General features: G+C 39.2%; 1 non-coding gene across 1 annotated transcript; it reads right to left on the bottom strand.

The window, feature by feature from the left end:
- Positions 1 to 8,318: 8,318 nt before the first annotated feature.
- Positions 8,319 to 8,422, bottom strand: LOC130984451 (small nucleolar RNA R71). The gene has a single exon (XR_009088387.1). It is a non-coding gene; the product is annotated as a small nucleolar RNA R71 (small nucleolar RNA).
- Between the last annotated feature and the right edge of the window lie 238 nt (positions 8,423 to 8,660).

Raw genomic sequence — 8,660 nt, 5'->3', positions numbered from 1 at the left:
GGAAAAGGAGGAAGCACTCAACATCCCAGCAATAACATTCACTAAAGAGGACGCCTCCGGCATCATCTCAAGACAAGACAATCCCATGGTCATCACCATCATATTGGCAAACACCAATCTACACCGCACCTTAATAGACCAAAGGAGTTCCGCCGACATCTTATTCAAAACAGCCTTCGATAAACTCGGCTTAGAAGAAAAAGAACTTAAAGCATATCCAAACAGTCTGTTCGGACTAGGAGATACCCCGGTTCAACCATTGGGATACATACCACTACATACAACCTTTGGAAAAGGGAACTAATCCAAGACCCTCAAAATAGACTACATCGTGGTCGATGTAAGTTTAGCTTACAATGCTCTCATAGGTTGGACAACACTCTACCAACTTGGCGCAATAGTCTCGACCCCACATCTATGTATAAAATTCCCCACTATGAAAGGAATAGCCACGATAAAAGCAGATCAAAAGATGGCACGTCGCTGTTATAACGAAAGCCTAAACCTCAGAGGCGAAGGAGAAGAGTTCCACACAATCGAGCTGGGCAGAGCCCAACGACGAGAAGAGCTTCGTCCACAGCCAGAAGGTGAGATAGAGAAGATTCAGATCGGGGATACTTCAGAAAAAACAACTAATATCGGCACAATCCTAAGAGAAGATTCAAAAGAATTACTAATACAATTCTTACGAGATAATGTTGATCTCTTCGCGTGGAAAGCCGTAGACATGCTAGGAATAGACCCTAAGCTAATGAGTCATAAGTTGGCAGTCTACCCAAGATCTCAGCCGGTACAGCAGAGACGAAGAAAACTTGGGCCAGAGCGATCCCAGGCTGTGGAAGAACAAGTACAAGCACTATTGGAAGCAGGATTCATAAGAGAAGTCAAATACCCACTATGGCTAGCCAACGTCGTCTTGGTGAAAAAATCAAATGGGAAGTGGCGAATGTGCACCGATTACACCGATCTCAACAAAGCTTGTCCAAAAGATCCATACCCACTCCCAAGTATTGACGCTCTGGTAGATGCTTCCTCCGGATATATATATCTCTCGTTTATGGACGCATACTCGGGGTACAACCAAATCCCCATGTATCCACCAGATCAAGAAAAGACCTCGTTCTTAACACCAAAAGCAAACTACTGCTACATTGTGATGCCTTTCGGTCTCAAGAACGCAGGAGCTACTTATCAGAGGCTAATGAATAAAGTCTTCTCGGATCACATCAGAAAGGTCATGGAAGTCTACGTGGACGACATGCTAATAAAAACACAAAGCGAAGAGACATTATTGTTCGACCTGGCCCAAGTGTTTGACACCATAAGAAAGCATGACATGCGACTCAATCCCGCGAAATTCACCTTTGCAGTAGAAGCGGGCAAATTCTTAGGTTTCATGCTCACACAAAGAGGAATTGAAGCAAATCCAGACAAATGTCAGGCCATACTCAACATGAAGAGCCCAACCTGTGTCAACGAAGTACAGCAACTCAACGGGAGATTGGCCGCCCTATCCCGATTCTTAGCAGGAGCTGCGATAAGATCTCTCCCCTTCTATGCTACTTTAAGAAAGGGAAAATAGTTCGAATGGACAACAGAATGTGAGCAAGCCTTCCAAGACTTTAAGAAGTTCTTAGGACGGCCACCTATCCTATCTCGACCACGAGAAGGAGAACCACTCATATTATATCTCGTAGTAGGAAGCCGGGCAATAGCCTCAGCACTAGTCAGAGAAGACGAGAATGGACAATAACCCGTCTACTTCATTAGCAAAGCACTACAGGGATCCGAGCTTAGCTACCAGAAAATAGAAAAATTCGCCTATACTCTCATTTTAACATCCCGACGACTCCGCCCTTACTTCCAGGCTCACACCATTAAGGTTCGAACTAACCAGCCCTTAAAAGGAATATTGCAGAAAATAGATTTAGCAGGCAGAATTCTACAATGGGTAGTCGAGCTGTCAGAGTTTGACCTCCAATATGAAGCTCGGACGGCCATTAAATCACAATATCTGGCCGACTTTATCGCAGAATTCACAGATGCCCTGGAAACCGTCACAGAATGGAATCTCTATGTGGACGGTTCTTCAAATAAAACTGGAAGCGGCGCAGGCGTAATAATAGAAAGCAACCAAGGAACCCAAGTTGAGCTCTCCCTCAAGTTCGGGTTCCCGGCCTCAAATAACCAGGCGGAATATGAAGCATTGTTAGCTGGTTTGAAGCTGGCTGAAGAGGTGGGAGCTCAAAAACTCAACATTTACAGCGATTCACAAGTGGTCACATCACAAATAACAAGGAGCTACCAAGCCAAAGATCCCACCATGAAAAAGTATTTGGATAAGACCAAGGAACAGCTCGGACAAATCAGGGAATATAAGATCTGCCACATACCCCGCGAACAAAATGCCCGAGCTGACGCACTCTCGAAACTAGCCAGCACCAAACCAGGGGGCAACAATAGAAGCCTCATCCAGGAAATGTTACAGAACCCGTCAATCTCGGAAGAGGAAAAAGTCCTAGCCATAGTAAACCAGGACCAAGGATGGATGACCCCCATAATCAACTACCTCAAAACAGGAACACTCCCCACAGAAGAAAAGGAGGCAAAGAGGCTAAAAAGGGAGGCACAGTACTACACCATCATAAACAACATCCTGTACAAAAGAAGGATCTCAGTATCATTATTAAAATGCGTGCCGACCTCCCACACCAAGGAAGTGTTAAAAGAAGTACACGGCGGCATTTGTGGCAATCATTTCGGAGTACGGGCCTTCGCCAAAAAAGTAATCTGGGCAGGGTTCTATTGGCCAACATTACAGAAAGAAGCCATAGAATTTGTAAAGACATGTCCACCATGTCAGAAACATGCCAACTTTCACATCGCCCCGCCAGAAGAGCTCATCAGCATGACTTTGCCTTGGCCGTTTGCAAAATGGGGACTCGATCTTCTCGGCCCCTTTCCCCAGGGATCAGGACAAGTTAAATTTCTCATAGTAGGGGTAGATTACTTTACAAAGTGGATCGAGGCAGAACCCCTAGCCAACGCCACCGCCCAAAGAAGCCAGAATTCCTATATAGAAACATTGTCACAAGGTTCGGAGTTCCATATTCAATAACCACAGACAATGGCACTCAATTCACAGATGCAGGCTTCAGAAAACTAGTAGACGACTTGAATATAAAGCACCAGTACACATCCGTCGAACATCCACAGGCCAATGGACAGGCCGAAGCCGCCAACAAAGTCATATTGGCCGGGTTAAAACAGAGATTATAAGATGCAAAAGGAGCCTGGGTAGAAGAGCTTCCACAGGTCCTATGGGCATATCGAAGGACGCCACATTCCACCACAAAAGAATCCCCCTTCCGGTTAGCATACGGAATAGAGGCAATGATTCTAGTAGAGATTAAGGAAAGATCGCCTAGAGTAGTTCATTACAATGAGGGAGCAAACTCCCAACTTCAGAGGGAAGAGCTCAACCTACTACCTGAAATCCAAGAAAGAGCTCGGATCAGGGAGGAAGCTCTAAAGCGCCGAATGGCTTCCAGATATAATCAAAGGGTAGTACCGAGAAGTTTTGCAGAGAATGATCTTATCCTAATCTGAAATGATATTGGAACAACTCGACCAGGAGAAGGAAAGCTGGCAGCAAACTGGAAAGGACCCTACCGAGTCATAGAAGTACTTGGGAAGGGCTACTACAGATTGTCCGAACTCGATGGACGAGAGCTTCCCAGATCATGGCACGCCTGCAACCTAAGAAGGTACTACAGTTAGAAAAGGTAAAGGATCTTATTATTGGATGCACTCTTTTTCCTGAAAAGGTTTTTTAATGAGGCACCAGGTTGAGACCTAGACACTATCCGACTTAAAAGGATGAAAAAATTCCCACATGTATATATTCGCACTTTTCTTTGAATAAAATTTATTTAGATATTCTACAAGATTTCAAGACGCATTAATCTGAAGTATTCATTGTTCGATTATAAAGCAACAGATCGGCAGAAAGTGAAAAACAATTTTACTGCACGATCACGATAAAGATAACCGTCCGATAAAGGTGAAAACGTGATTCACCCAAAAGACGACCTAAGAATGCCAACCACTTTCTACAAATCGGCAAAAATGAACACAGAATAATGTAAGAAGTTATCGAAAGCAATCCAAAAAATAACCTGACGAGGTCTTACGGATAGCTAAAATAATAACTTAAAGACTGGCCGACGTTCAGAAGTCGGACCAAGTCAACCCAAGTTATAAGTAAATCCTGGAAAGAGGTCTGACCAACCCTATTAAAGAGGATTACTTTAACATAGAAAGAGATCGACCTAACGAAGTCGGTTTCCTACAAAACAAAGTTATAAAAGTAATCCCTGAAAGAGACCTGACAAAGGACTAAGAAAGAGGATTGCAAAAATAACTTAGAAAGAGATCGACCTAACGAAGTCGGTTTCCTACAAAATAAAGTTATAAAAGTAATCCCTGAAAGAGACCTGACAAAGGTCCAAGAAAAAGGATTACAAAAATAACTTAGAAAGAGATCAACCTAACGAAGTCGGTTTCCTACAAAACAAAGTTATAAAAGTAATTGATGAGCAGATAATTTATACGCTTTTTGGCATTGTTTTTAGGTAGTTTTTAATAGGTTCTAGTTACTTTTAGGGATGTTTTCATTAGTTTTTATGCTAAATTCACATTTCTGGACTTTACTATGAGTTTGTGTGTTTTTCTGTGATTTCAGGTATTTTCTGGCTGAAATTGAGGGACCTGAGCAAAACTCTGATAGGAGGCTGACAAAGGACTGTTGATGCTGTTGGAATCTGACCTCCCTGCACTCAAAATAGATTTTCTGGAGCTACAGAACTCCAAATGGCGTGCTCTCAACGGCGTTAGAAAGTAGACATCCATAGCTTTCCAGAAATATATAATAGTCCATACTTTATTCGTGATTAAACAACGTAAACTGGCGCTCAACGCCAGTTCCATGTTGCTGTCTGGAGTCAAACGCCAGAAACACGTCACGAACCGGAGTTGAACTCCCAAAACACGTTACAACTTGCCATTCAACTCCAAAAGAAGCCTCAGCTCGTGAATAGATCAAGCTCAGCCCAAACATACACCAAGTGGGCCCTGGAAGTGGATTTATGCATCAATTACTTACTCCTGTAAACCCTAGTAATTAGTTTAGTATAAATAGAACTTTTTACTATTGTATTTTCATCTTTGGTTTCAGTTTTATTTTATTATTCATCTTAGGAGACTATTGATCACGTTTTGGGGGCTGGCCATTCAGCCATGCCTGGACCTATCACTTATGTAATTTCAACGGTGGAGTTTCTACACACTATAGATTAAGGGTGTGGAGCTCTGCTGTACCTCAAGTTTCAATGCAATTACTACTATTTTCTATCCAATTCCATTTATTCCTGTTCTAAGATATTCGTTGCACTTCAACTTGATGAATGTGATGATCCGTGACACTCATCATCATTCTCACTTATGAACGCGCATGACTGACAACCACTTCCGTTCTACCTTAGACCGCGCGCATATCTCTTGGATTCCTTAATCAGAATCTTCGTAGTATAAGCTAGAATTGATGGCGGTATTCATGGGAATCCGAAAAGTCTAACCTTGTCTGTGGTATTCCGAGTAGGATTCCGGGATTGAATGACTGCGACGAGCTTCAAACTCCTGAAAGCTGGGCGTTAGTGTCAAACGCAAAAGAATCACGGGATTCTATTCCAACCTGATTGAGAATCGACAGATGATTAGCCGTGCTGTGACAGAGCATTTGGACCATTTTCACTGAGAGGATGGGATGTAGCCATTGACAACGGTGATGCCCTACATACAGCTTGCCATGGAAAGGAGTAAGAAGGATTGGATGAAAGCAGTAGGAAAGCAGAGATTCAACAGGGACAAGCATCTCCATACGCTTATCTGAAATTTCCACCATCAATTTACATAAGTATTTCTATCCTATTTTATTTATCTTTTAATTATCTAATCCAATCACATTTGAATCAGCTTGACTGAGATCTACAAGATAACCATAGATTGCTTCATACCAACAATCTTCGTGGGATCGACCCTTACTCACATAAGGTATTACTTGGACGACCCAGTGCACTTGCTGGTTAGTTGTGCGGAGTTGTGACTAAGTGTAATTCATGTGTGAGATCTACCAAATTATTGGAGCCATTGTTGATGATCACAAATCCATCCACCAAGTTTTTGGCGCCGTTGCCGGGGATTGTTCGAGTATGGACAACTGACGGTTCATCTTGTTGCTCAGATTAGGTAATTTTCTTTTCAAAAAGTTTTCAAAAATTTTTTCAAAAATTTTTTCTTTATTTTCGTTTTTCAAAAATATAATTTTCGAAAAAATAATAAAAATACAAAAAATTTATAAAATCATAAAAACAAAAATATCTTGTGTTTCTTGTTTGAGTCTTGAGTCAATTTTTAAGTTTGGTGTCAATTGCATGCTTTAAAAATTTTTTCTTGCATTCATAGTGTTCTTCATGATCTTCAAGTTGTTCTTGGTAAGTCTTCTTGTTTGATCTTGATGTTTTCTTGTTTTGTGTTGTTTGTTGTTTTTCATATGCATTTTTCGTTTGTTAGAGTCCATGCATTAAAGATTTCTAAGTTTGGTGTCTTGCATGTTTTCTTTGCATCAAAAAAATTTTTCAAAATTATGTTCTTCATGTTCATCATGATCTTCAAAGTGTTCTTGGTGTTCATCTTGATGTTTATAGTGTTCTTGCATGCATCATGAGTTTTGATTCATAATTTTCATGTTGTGAGTCATTTTTATGATTTTCTCTCTCATCATCAAAAATTCAAAAATAAAAAAATATCTTTTCCTTATTTCTCTCCAAATTTTTGAAATTTTGGGTTGACTTGGTCAAAAAGTTTTAAAAATTAGTTGTTTCTTACAAGTCAAGTCAAATTTTCAATTTTAAAAATCTTATTTTTTCAAAACTTTTTCAAATCAAATCTTTTTCATTTTTATCTTAGTATTTTTGAAAATTCTTTAAAATATTTTTCAAAAACTTTTTTTTTCTTAAGTTTTATCTTTATTTTTGAAAATTATGCTAACAATTAATGTGATTGGTTAAAAAATTTGAAGTTTGTCACTTTCTTGTTAAGAAAGGTTCAATCTTTAAATTCTAGAATCTTATCTTTTAGTTTCTTGTTAGTTAAGTAATTAATTTTAATTTTTAAAATTAAATCTATCTTATCTTATCTTTTTATCATATCTTTTCAAAATTTTATCTTTTTCAAAAATTTGATTTTAAAATATCTTTTCTAAACCTCTTATCTTCTTATCTTCTTATCTTTTCAAATTTGATTTTAATATCTTTTTCAACTAACTAATTAACTTTTTGTTTGTTTCTTATCTTTTTCAAAACCACCTAACTACTTCTCTCTCTCTAATTTTCGAAAATATCTCATCCTTTTTCAAAAATTCTTTTTAATTAATTAATTGTTTTAAATTTTAATTTTAATTATATCTTATCTTTAATTTTCGAAAATCACTAACTACTTTTTCAAAATTATTTTCGAAATTCTCTATCTATCCTCTTATTCTATTTATTTATTTATTTACTAACACTTCTCTTCACCTCTCTTCATCTCCAATCACTGCCTCTATCCTCACCAGTGTGATTGGATTCTCCACTTTTATTCCTTTCTTCTTCTACTAACAATAAGGAACCTCTTAACTGTGACATAGAGGATTCCTCTTTCTTTTCTTGTTCTCTTCTTCCCTATATGAGCAGGAACAAGGAAAAAGGCATTCTTGTTGAAGCTGATCCTGAACCTGAAAGGACTCTGAAGTGGAAACTAAGAGAAGCTAAATTACAACAATCCAGAGACAACCTTTCTGAAATTTTCGAACAAGAGAAGGAGATGGCAGCCGAACCCAACAACAATAATGCAAGGAGAATGCTAGGTGATTTCACTAAACCAACGTCCAAATTTGATGGAAGAAGCATCTCCATTCCAGCCATTGGAGGAAACAATTTTGAGCTGAAACCTCAATTAGTTGCTCTAATGCAACAGAACTGCAAGTTTTATGGACTTCCATCTGAAGATCTTACCAGTTTTTAACTGAGTTATTGCAGATTTGTGAGACTGTAAAGACGAATGGAGTAGATCCTGAAGTTTACAGGCTCATGCTTTTCCCTTTTGCTGTAAGAGACAGAGCTAGAACATAGTTGGACTCACAACCTAAAGATAGCCTGGACTCCTGGGATAAGCTGGTCACGGTCTTCTTGGATAAATTCTTTCCTCCTCAAAAACTGAGCAAGCTTAGAGTGGATGTTCAGACCTTCAAGCAAAAAGATGGTGAATTCCTCTATGAAGCTTGGGAAAGATACAAGCAGATGACCAAAAAGTGTCCTTCTGACATGTTTTCAGAATGGACCATATTAGACATATTCTATTATGGTCTGTCTGAGTTTTCTAAAATGTCACTGAACCATTCTGCAGGTGGATCCATTCACTTAAAGAAAATGCCTGCAAAAGCTCAAGAACTTATTGACATGGTTGCAAATAACCAATTCATGTACACTTCTGAAAGGAATTCCGTGAATAATAGGATGCCTCAGAGGAAGGGAGTTCTTGAAATTGATGCTCTGAACGCCATA

This window comes from Arachis stenosperma, chromosome 5 (assembly GCF_014773155.1).
Source record: "Arachis stenosperma cultivar V10309 chromosome 5, arast.V10309.gnm1.PFL2, whole genome shotgun sequence".
Taxonomy (NCBI): Eukaryota; Viridiplantae; Streptophyta; class Magnoliopsida; order Fabales; family Fabaceae; genus Arachis; species Arachis stenosperma.
This window is presented reverse-complemented; position numbering and strand designations above follow the sequence as displayed.